Genomic DNA, 12,665 nt, shown 5'->3' on the forward strand with positions numbered 1-12,665 from the left:
AAGTAAGGTCAAGTTTTCCTAACTCCTGTTGAGATTGTTTAAATATTTTCAAATGTCGAAATTTTCAGTTTAAAGAGAGACAAAAATTCTCGGCTTACTAATAACATGACAATAAATTGGAATTATTTTAATGATGGAGGACAAGCAGAGAGTTTAACCCGCAACGCATGGGTAGGAATTAGAAGAAATTGCCAACTGGCTATATATATACAATAACTTGTATTACAATAACTCCACAAAATAATTTCCCTCGGTGCCTATGTGAACGTTGTTTTTTTTTTACATTAGCTCCACACCGAAGGCCTTCAGGGGAAAATCCGTCATCTTTGGGGATGCTGTGTGGAGGCTCTTTTTAAGTAAGAATGGAATAAAAATTCTGTCAAGGAAAAATATATGAGGGGTGGGCAGGAATCTGGGGGTCAATGTGTCCAGGAGTGACGGAAGTATGAATCCATCCCTCCCTTGGCGGTGCAAGACGATGAGTCAAGAGAGTCCGGCTGGAGAGGTCGAAAAGTCACCCTCAACCAGTCTCTTCCGATCTGGCCGCTATGCAGCAGGTAGGCATCCGCCACCAAGACCTAGACAAACCCCCCCCCCCCATGAATCCGCGCATCCCTACTAAGTAACAAAACATAGAGAACCATTTTGGGTGACCATGGCAGGGGTGTTGGTTATCAAATATATTGTTCCCGGGGCGGCGGTACCCATACCCTCCTCCCATATTGAGATGGTCTTGAAGAGACCCATGTTGTGTGCGGGAGGAAATACAGAGGTCGTCTGATAAACTCAAGAACTGTCTGACAACTGTCAACCGTGCACAAATGTTGGGCGCGCGTTTTGTGTATTTCCCGTCTATATTCCTGTGCCGAAGAGATCAATAACGAGGGATAGGTAAGAATCTAGAAATCAGTGTGTCCAGTAGTTATGAACGAATGAATATATCCCTTCAACAGAGAGGTGATTGGTCGAGAGACTAGTAGGAGAGGTGAAGGGTCGTCCCAAACCAGCCTCTGCCGATCTGACACGCCACTGGTGGGCAGGAAACGTACAGTTGCATACACATGTTGATATACGAAATGTTTACTTGGTTGCATCAACCGGTAAAGTTTCCGCTGGTAAACGATTAAATTCGTTGGCCTGTCAGGAACACGGGAGACATGAGTCGGGTTCTTGCCAGACGTCGTGGGTTCATCCCTCCACAATTGCACAAGCGACGTTTTCCGCTTATCTATAATGATTTAAGTAGGAAGAAATAAAAAGTTGTCAGGTTATTCTTAGCCCGAAATTAAACATCACTCGTTATTAGAAAAAAATGGCAACAACATTCTCGGAATTGTCTGTTCTGTGTCATCAAGTTATCATTAGAATGGTAGGAAGGCGCCACTGAAGCGATCATAAAAGGACATTTGTTGTGCAAGGCGTTTTTTTTTTTTTTTTTTTTTTTTTTTTATTCTTTAATATATTTGTTAAACAATGGTATAGTATATTGTCCTCCACGCTAGGAGTTCACCTGTGTTGGGTGTTAGTTAGGCCTATCGCTTGTTCATCGGTTGCGTGACTCGTGCGGTGGTCACTACACCTAACTTTTACATCTCTAATAATAGTCAGTGTAACCTCTTGTCACTTGCTGCTTTCCTTGGAGATAATGCTATCCTTCCTCATTACGCGTTACTTCACGTTTTAGGAGAAACGCCCGAGAGCTGATAGAAACATTGTTGAATGCTTTCCGGTAGAAGACAATGTTTATTTATCATTGGTGGAAAACTATTTTGCAAAACATTTCCAAACAGTCATAAAAATATTCATAAACCGCTCGTTCATAGATGGCGCTTATTATGAAAAACACTTTTTGCAAGTTATGCTTCATATACAAAATAAATTTTCGAAACATTTACTCCAGAAATTCAATAAAACTACAAATAATATGTTAACTTTACAAAAAAGACGCACTTTGTCAGATCTGTTGTTTCTACATAATCTGCTAAATAATAAAATAGATTGTCCCGAATTGTTATCTGTCATTGGTTTAAATATTCCAACGAGGCGTACCAGGCACACTACACTTTTTCATATTGAAGCCAACAATACCAATGCAGCAAACAACTCCGTTATTACTCGCGCAATCACAACTTACACCCACTACGAAAAATTGCTACATTTAGACATCTTTCATGATTTCTTTCTAACAAAACTAACTTATTAAATTTCTTAGCGTGACATGTTTCAAAAAATACTTTCACTTCATTTTTCAAAACTTCTATGTATTAACAGTCAATTACAATTCGTGAGCATATTATAATTCTTGATTTCAATTTATTTTTTTCTCTCCACACACTTTCTTCCTTTTATAAGAATCTCAGGCGAAATTACGTAATGATATTTTATGAACATACATAATATCTATCTATCTATAGTAGTAGTAGTAGTATATTTAATAATTTCGTTATTAAATTGTTGTAGTATCTACTACAACTATTTAATAACGAAAAATATCCTTAACTGTATCTTATTGTGCTGTATATGTCTAAATAAATAAATAAAATTGTTTGCGCCTGTGCATAGGAACAGAATATGAATTGTCCTTATTAAAACGTAATTCTTTCAAGAAAGACATACAAATACATTAATCGTATCGGTGATTCAATCCCGTATTGTACGTGTATGCCTTTCTTGAAAGAATTGAGTTTCTTTATGGAACTATGTACAATTCGTCCATAACTCGCAAAGAGTATTTTCCCTAAAATAATTAAATTAACGCCATCTATGAACGAGCAGTTAATAAATAATTTTAATTAAACCATTAACTGATTGGGTGAAGGGTGGTAAATTTTTTTTTACTAAAAGGTATTGGCCATTATGTATTTTATAATTCTTTTAGAATTGCGAGGTGGTCGAGTACCAGATGGTTAAATAATCATGTGATTTTATGCGAAAATTACCTCAAAGCTCTTTTTTCAAATCAAATTGATTAGCGAAATGTTACATATTTCGCCCAAGTATTAATTTTACATAAACGTATGTAGCTTCTAATTCTATACAATGATAAACTAATGTTTACGAAACAAGGTTTTTATGCATAACACAAAAGATAATATAATATTATTTTTAAGCAATAATTATTGGACTGAAACACCTATAAAATTGAAAAAATCTTTCTAGAAAAAATACATGCCTCCGACGGGAATTGAACCAGCAACCTTCTGATTGCGGGTCAGGTTCTCTACCAATTGCGCTACGTCGGTTTATTCGTAATCCGCAAAATTATTCAATATGTTCTGGTATTTTTTTAATTTATATAATAAAATGTTATTTTGGTTTGGAAATACTTTGTAGCAATATTATAAAACTATTAAGTTTTTTCGGAATAACTTTATTGAGTAAAACCTCAAATTGTAATATTTAAATATTGAAGACAATATTAGTGATTTTTAAACGAAAATCTGAAACAGAAAAATCAGAAAAGGAAACGGTCACATCTGGGACTCGAACCCAGGACAAGGAAAAGAAAGACAAGGGTCCTGGGTTCGAGTCCCAGATGTGACCGTTTCCTTTTCTGATTTTTCTGTTTCAGATTTTCGTTTAAAAATCACTAATATTGTCTTCAATATTTAAATATTATAAAACAATTACTATGCATGCGTCTATTCACGGCACAGATATATTCCAATATATCCGAGGGAACAATAGTTGTGTAACATTCGAATTCAGAAGATGAAAATGATTTATCTTTTAACCTCGTTTAAATCGTTATACCTTTGCAAATCTGTACTAGTATGTACTATTTTTTTTCAATATTGCTAATATTAAATCCTGCACGGAAAAAACTTAGAGATATATATTACTATTATTGTAGAAAGCAATCACTTTGTGGTTTGACATATTTAATAAAATAAAATACTTTTTTGTTTTAAAACCACGATATTTATTAATTTAAGAACCGACCGGTTTCGCTTTACTTAAGCATCATCAGGGTAAAAATTAATACTCAAATTTTCAAAGTCAGCCATTTCCGAATTTATAATACGGCCGTATACTGCCTAATCCTGCTCTTCGGGTGGGTTAAATTCTGACGTCTGCTAATACGGTCAGATTAGGCAATGCGCATGCGCGCGAGTTGGCGCTATTATGAGTAAAAATTTCACTTAACCTGTCCGTATTATCGTAGTGTTGCGATTATGAGTAAGGCTGTATGTGTCTATATAAATTAGCATTAATAATTTGTACCCTGATGATGCTTAAGTAAAGCGAAACCGGCCGGTTCTTAAATTAATAAATATCGTGGTTTTAAAACAAAAAATTATTTTATTTTATTATATATATTACTGCATTTTTTTAGAAATCTTATCAATTTATTCGCATTCCTGTTAAAAACGGGCCTTTAACTAATGAATTGTCAGAAAAAAAACTCGAATATGTTATTAGAATACATGTTTATAAAAATTCTAATATTGTCGAATTTCGTCATTGAACACGTGTTCCGATATATACTGAATAGACTAATATTTAACTAGAAAATGTATTGCAATAACGTTTTTAATAGTATTTTAAAATATCAACCATACTCATTATTTCCATTTGTAGACGTACATTCTGTTAGGAAAATACAATAATAATATAATATCAACTCTCTCTTGCTAATACTCGTAGATTTTGAGAAAGAATGTTCTAGAATACTTCTTATGAAATATGGATAAATCAATTCATGAATTTGCGCAGAAGGCAAAATTAGGTACCCAAGTCTAAAGTCTACTATTACGTCATCATTTTTCACTCTCCCAGCTGTCTTGCTAGCCGTGTTCCTCAGGTGATCACTCCTGAAGCCTGCCTCATAACCTAGCTTGGTCTCCAGAGGCCGCCCGAAGCCAAGTCAAGTTCTGGTAACTGGTAAGTTACTAACTATGGACTATGGTAACACCTCCGCCACGACCGGCCGCCATAAATCTCCCCTTTACGGACACAACCACGAGATAACAATACCAGGCGCTGAATCACCGCTGGACGGGGATGGATTCAGAAATAATTCAATTCACTACTTTAACGTGAATTCCGCACACAAATTCCAACTGCTCCCAACCTTCTGAAGCCAGTGAGACAGAGGGAGTCGGGATAGGAAAGAGATGGATAAGAGGAAGGTTATGAAGTACCTGGCGATTCAGATCTGATCTTAAATACGGTTTGCCATGTCGAGAAACTCATATTTACGTTATTGATGCAATTTTCACTATACGCAGAAGCTCGGCTATAATTGTAAGAGACAACTCTTACAAAAGACTCTTACTTAGGAGAAAAGTATATAATGCGAACCAAAAATCCTTTTTTATGAGCTGCCAGCTTTCTAGCTTACCAGAACCCGTGACGGGATCAATTTATATATTATAAAATTATTTATCTGTGTGATTATGGGGAATTATTTATCATTTAATTTTCTCTTATCATTAGCGCCAATAGCTACTATAAAAAAACCGTGTCAATTTATTATTTATTATAATTATCAAAATAATTTTAAAAAAATAACAGTACCTTTTCATTCAACCTTTAATGAAAATATAACTACAGGTGAGACATCTTTATTGTGTTTTTATTATCATACATGAGCATTCGTTATACGTTACACCCCGCTATATTAAGCTCAAAAATTAATAAATTGAATTTTAAAAAGCATTTTCCTCAAAGACAGTGAAAAAAATAAATCAATCTTAGGACGGGTTGTTTCGGAGAATTTGAACAATTCATCAAATTTCAACGTTCATTTTCCAGTTCTGTGAAAGATTTTTTCAAGTTCTGTTTTAATTTCAGTTTTTTCAAGCAACTAGCCTATAATGATATAATAACAGAACTTGAACAGGACTTTCACAGAACCCGGAAATGAACGTTGAAATTTCATGAATTGTTCAAATTCTCCGAAACAACCCGTCCTTAGTGTAGTTGGATCTCCAGCGACTAAATGTTTTCAAAACATTGGGACGAGGCCACAACGTTTTTTGTTTTCCATCGGCCACGGAAAAAATAAACACAAGGCCCTGCCCCAATACCTCTTCTGTTTCATTGGGACTTGAACATCATAATGATGGTGATGAACCTCTCTCTTCGAAATATTTTCTCCTACATATGCGGTAATTTTCTTCCTCCAGTTTCCACATGGATCTTATTTTTGTGTGGATTCGGTATGAAAAAAATGAAGTATTTCATTATTTTATAACCAGTTTTCACACACTTTAAGATGGCAGACATTATATTTTGATATCTCCGACAATGTTTAAAGTAACTATTTTTTGTGGTAATATTACATGCTTAATGTTTCTTTCGTATTAATTCTAAAATATTCATAAAAAAGTCGAAGCGTTCATTACTGTTGTGAATGTGTATGACTATTCAATATTGAGATTTTTGTGTGCGTCTTTTATGATGGATGCAAATGCAAACGAAAGATACTTTCATGTGATCCGTGGTTACGTTCAAGGTTTGACGATTTAGTACCGTCCCAAAATATTATTTCTTCTCTAATGGCAACTATCTGTATGAATACGTAAGTATGAAAAAAATGGTGTTTTTCATGAGTCCCCACATAGTTTCCATACGGGGATCGATATGAAAAAAGCTTCGTGTAAAACACCCATTTTGCCAGGTAAAATGAAGGCAGAAAGAATGCCCGAAATACAACAAAATTTTAGAATATTGATTGGTTTTCAATCGATTCTGGGGACATTTTTTCGGTTTATTAGACATAGCAAATCACAATGACGATGCATTCACTTGTCAGAGTGCACACTTGTATGTATCTGTACTATGATAAAACTAACTCCTCAGTCTGGGCCTGGTAATATAAACATAACCACAAGGCCCCAACAACAATTCTAAAGGAGAAGAAAAATGTCAGCTTCACTTTCATTCGCTGTGGTTTTATTTTTCGCTTTTCTGCCGCCGGATTTGGATTTTCAAGTCAGCAACCGCCTTCATATATCTGAATCAAATGTCATTCGATATTTTTAACTTAATGATCGTCTGACATTTGAATCATCATAATGTGCACACGACGATTTGATATTTGAAAAAAGAAATAGAAACGGAGCCAAAATACGGAACCAAATACAAACAAATTTGCAGACGGGCGAAAAGCAAAACGGTCGAGTTAAAACAGAATTTCTCTACGCTCAGTTGATAACTCTGTTGAGAGGAAGCTACAGGCCGAAAATGTGTACTTTCTTGGTATACCTTATATTGTAGGTAATAGGCATTAAAATCGCTTGACAAACGGAGTCTAAAAACGTTCGATTTCAAGCACAAAACTGTTTTTTTTATTTATTTTGTAAATAATTTTATAAGAAAGCTAAAAATTTAATCAAGTGAAACTGTCACAGATAATCTTAGCTATAATACAGTATTTTTTTAAAGTTGTTTCCTCTACGCGTTCATACATTTCTACTGAAAAAATGTATTTTTTAGTAGTTTACATTTATATTTTTTATTGAGTATTTTTTTTTGTATTTGTATTTTACTCAAGCAAAACGATAGGAAAACCTTCAATTTATCTAAAACATATTTTTTAATATTCATAATTTATACCAATTCTTCATAAAGGTTAATCCTTTAAGCCTTTCCTTGTTTATTTTTTATTGATTTCTTACATACTGTAAGTACCTATATAAAAGATTACTATTTAGGTAGAAGGTAGAAAGTAGGTAGGTATGAAAGATCCATACCGGTACCTACCTTCTTATTTGTGTTCAATTATTAGACATACCAAATAGCATTACCCAGAAACAGATAATCTAATTTTCCCACAGAAAAAAGACGAGCACGGGATGTGCAAAAACCCTTAGGGCTTTCTTATACTATCTAACTATTTTTCCTCATATGAGTATGAGATCACCCACCTTCTGATCATAATAATGGGAATAGATAATCATACGATCATAAAATGTACAATCTTCTGGAATGGCTACGAATAAAAAAACGTAATCGGACCAATGATGTATGTACGTACAATCTAAAAAGCTATTTGGAGTCGTGCACAATTTTTTACAATTTATTAATTGTTTAATAAGGATATGGACATGCTCTTTCAAATAATTAATTTTATTTTTTTTGGATTCACATGGATATAAGCCTTGAATATTACATATCAATGAAGCCTAGCAATTTACTGCAGAGTTATTACACCAACCAAGATGTATGAAATTGAGTCACTGATTTAGCGTATGAAATAGGAAGGACGGGATAAAATTATATTCCTGATTCATTGATGCATCATGCAGATTTAACCGAATAACGATAACCTTAACGCGATAGAAATGAACACTTAATTATAGCAGCTATACGTAGGATAGTGGTTCATTATGTACCTAAGCAAATAGACGAACTAAATACACTTTATACCTTTCGACTAAGAAGATCTGAAGCAGTAAAGATATAATATAACAAACTCCAATCCAAATATTCGTTAGATTGTGGTATCAAACAAATTGAATAAAAAGATAAAACTACATTAAGTTCAACAAATCTTGGCTTAAGGAATTATCAAAAAAAATACTGACTAGTATTTGGAAAACATCATCCTAGAAGTTACTGAATAAAACCTGCCCAATCCATGAACATGGACAGTAAAGTCGGTGAAAACTCTTTACCCAAAACCTAGTTCTCCTCAGCACAGGATATCCTAATGAGAACTAAGAAAACATTGTAAATCTCTTGTTGTGTTTAAATTTCACACAACTTCTTGAAACCTTAAAATTACATGTTAATTAAATAAAAATAAGACATTAATATCGTAATATTTCTGACCCAAATGTTGTTAACCATATAATAAGTATAAGTGTGCTGAAGTAGACATTTTCGTAACAATTTTAGTCCGAAAAATGCTTTGCTATTGACTAAACATATATTGAGCTAATTATATAATGTATCACTTGAGTCTATCTTTGTGTCTCTTGTATCTCTTGTGTTTCTTGTTATTTGAGTGAGTTTTTATTTGTTATGTAGATATTGTGTATCCTTTGACTGAGAAGGTTTTTGTAAATTTTATAAACCTATTTGTACATTAACAAGTTTCGTATAACTGGATTGTTCCCACTAACAATAAGAACATCTGTAAAACCCATTATAAATAAAATAATTTTTTGCAGGAGTTATCAAAATTCAATGGATTTTTATTTATATACCTTGTACTTATAAAAACATTATGATAATATCAGTAGGTAGATGTCTATTTTCATTTTAGGTGTTGCCTGGGTCGACGTATTCGTCAGATAGTTGGTAAAAGATAGCAAAAAAAACACAAGTGTGTAATCACAAACACTACCTTTGACCTCAGACACGAACAAAAACTATAATGAGATGAAATTAACAATATAATTACTGAGTATTTTCAATTGCTGTATCTTGTTGAGTGCTGATTTATTGTTTGTTTTTTATAAGTTAATGTATTCCGATCCACGTAAAACTAACAGGTTTTAAATATGTTTGTACCTACAGCATGAATAAATTAGAGTTGATTGTTTAAACAAGTTAACAGTGTAAGTATCGTAAGTACCTTATCGTTGGAGTATTTTAATTAAAGACATTTCATCTTCGTTGCATAAAGTAACCGATTCATAATATATATTAGTTTTCAATCTTCTTTAAAGTTTTCAGCAAATCGTTCCTTTAGTTAAATATATCCTTAGTCCAGTATCTTTTATGAATCTAAGTCGTGTTCTCTTTCGTTGGCATAAAAATCAAAATGAGAATCGATTGATGGCTATTTTTTCGGCCTTTGTGATGCCTGAAGCAATCCGTCATATCATTCGTCAATCATCTAACTCTTAAGGTTTTTTACTGGGTTCAAAACTCTAAGCCGAGAAAACTCGAGGTAGCCGAATCTATAGTCATGGGAATAAAAACCATTTATGTATAATTTTTTATTTATTTAATAATATGTAACAATCTTTGATATAGATTGAAGAAGATTGGTATTTGCGGCGCAAGAAATAACACCGCAAAATTCTGTACAATGTATAAATACCATGTAGGTAATTAATTTACTAACCATGGTCTCAATGTAAATTCAGTACAATTATCCGGTCTGGAACCCAATAGTAATGTACAAGCTATTGAAAGAAAATAAATTAAAATGAAATGATACCTATTCCAGCAATTATGTTAAACTACAACATTCTTTTTGTTTTCAAGAAAGACAAACTTCCCAGGTTACAAATAACGACCATTTTTTTAAATCTCCTACTACCATGACAGAATCGGAAAATGTTGCTTGGAGGACTCAGCCAACCGAGGAATTGAACTCAAGACGCCTGTGAGGGAACTTAACGTGATGTCACAACTCAGTCGAAGAATTTAAAGTTCCTACATTTAAAAACTTATTTATGAAAAATTCAATTACTCAAATTATAAAAGAAAAAGATAAATACTCATATATAACTGAAAATCGAACCAGACTTAAATATGTATTATTTGAATGCCCTAAACTACACACTTCTTTCTCCCAGCACCATTATACCCACCAAGAAAAACATTTCTTTAGTAAATTACCAGAATAAATCAGAAGCATTAATGATAAAAAAAAACAAATATTGAATCATATAAAAAAAATATTTTAGAGAAATCATTAACAAAAAAACTGATTCCCCTAGTTTCACTTGAAAATCTCACAAATTATCCTACAATACTCTATTTATCCTCCATAATATTTATTTTTCTTCTTTCCAAATACAACAATTTGTATGGATTTTAATTTCGTAATTATTTTTCACTTTGTAACAAAATTATATTATTTTTTCGCAAACGTACACTCCTCTTCCATCCACATGCAAATGCTTTTAATGGAAGTGTAGTCTAAATTAAAACAGTGTGACTTATAAACAGTCACTGAACAATCTAAATAACCACTAAATGGGCTTAATATGTCAGACAGAATACTACGAATGACTTAAAACAACTAAAAGTAAATGATAAAATATTTAGTTTTTCTAGTAATCCCGATATTATTGTTAATCATGCAAATAAATACTTCTCAAAAATAGGTGAACAACTCGCAAAAAATATCGATGTAAACCATACCAACTCCAGTTCACTAAGCTGTAATACAAATTTGCCCAACAACTTGCATTTTAGTCTAAAACAAATTTCAAATGAAGATACTAGATTGATCATAAACTCATTAAAAAACTCGTCTTCAACTGGCTTGGACGATATATCAAATATTGCCTTAAAAAAACTTGTATCAGAAATAACCACTCCCTTAACAAATCTTATTAACCTAAGCATCCTAAAAGGCCGATTCCCCGACAATCTAAAACACGGAATCATAATCCCAATACATAAAGGAGGCTCTAGAGCGGACATAACGAACTATCGTCCAATTACATTACTAAATTCACTATCTAAAGTCTTTGAAAAAACTATTAATAATCAACTAATTGAATACCTTGAACAAAATAACATACTATCACTCAACCAGTTTGGATTCAGGAAAAATAAAGGCACCTCCGAAGCCCTGGCAACAGTTACCGATTTTCTAAATGAAAACTTAGACAAGGGATCAAAATGCATATCAATATTCTTAGACCTGTGTAAAGCATTCGATACTATCTCTCACTCTAAACTTTTACAAAAACTATCTAATATTGGTATAAATGGTGATGAACTTACTATTATTAGCGATTACCTGTCAAACCGAAAGCAAAGTGTGAAAATCAACAACTGCAATAGCAATCAATTACCAATTAGCTACGGCGTGCCTCAAGGAAGTGTTTTAGGTCCTACCCTGTTCTTAATATACATAAATGAATTATGTAATCTTCAAATAGATGCCAAAATTGTAAGTTTCGCTGATGATACGATTCTCCTCTTCAAATCAAGCAATTGGAATGATGTATACATAAAAGCTAACAGGGGCATAACTGTGGTTAAAAGATGGTTAAACAATAATACACTAACAATGAATGTGACCAAAACTAAATACATTGAATTTAGTATTAATCCTTCCTTAAGAAACCCAGAAAATCAAATTAAAATTTGTGCTTGCAACCTGACAAATCCGATAATATGTGATTGCCCTTATTTAGAACAGGTAACTAAAATTAAATACTTAGGTATTATTTTTGATAGCAATTTAAAGTGGAAAGAACATATAACCTCTACAGCAAACAAACTTAGAAAATTCATTTATTTTTTTAGACAAACTCGCAACTTTCTCAACCTAAGCCAGCTCAAAACAATCTACTATGCACTTTGTCAATCTTTAATAGAGTATGGTATCATAGCATGGGGAGGAGCAAACGCTGCCGCCATTGATCCAATATCTAAAGCTCAGAAACTTATAATAAAGATTATCCTCAAACTACCAATCACAAGCAGTTCGGATGAAATCTTTAGGAAAATCTGTGTTATGGACATTAGGCAACTTTATGCCAAAAACATACTAACATACCTCTTCAAACACAAAACTACTTTTGACAATATCCAAACTGCTCGTGATACTAGAACAAAAGGACATAATTTCTTACAAATCCCTTTCGCTAAAACAACTTTTGGCCAGAGAAATTTTAGATATTTTGCAACAAGACTATATAATGCTCTCCCACTAGCCATTAGACTGAACGAATTTTTTCTGAAATATAAAACAGACATCAAATCTTGGATCATCAGCCAAGACAGATCCATGATAAATT

Source organism: Hesperophylax consimilis, chromosome 8 (genome assembly GCF_061612785.1).
Source record: "Hesperophylax consimilis isolate HC1 chromosome 8, BYU_Hcon_1.0, whole genome shotgun sequence".
In the NCBI taxonomy this organism is placed as follows: Eukaryota; Metazoa; Arthropoda; class Insecta; order Trichoptera; family Limnephilidae; genus Hesperophylax; species Hesperophylax consimilis.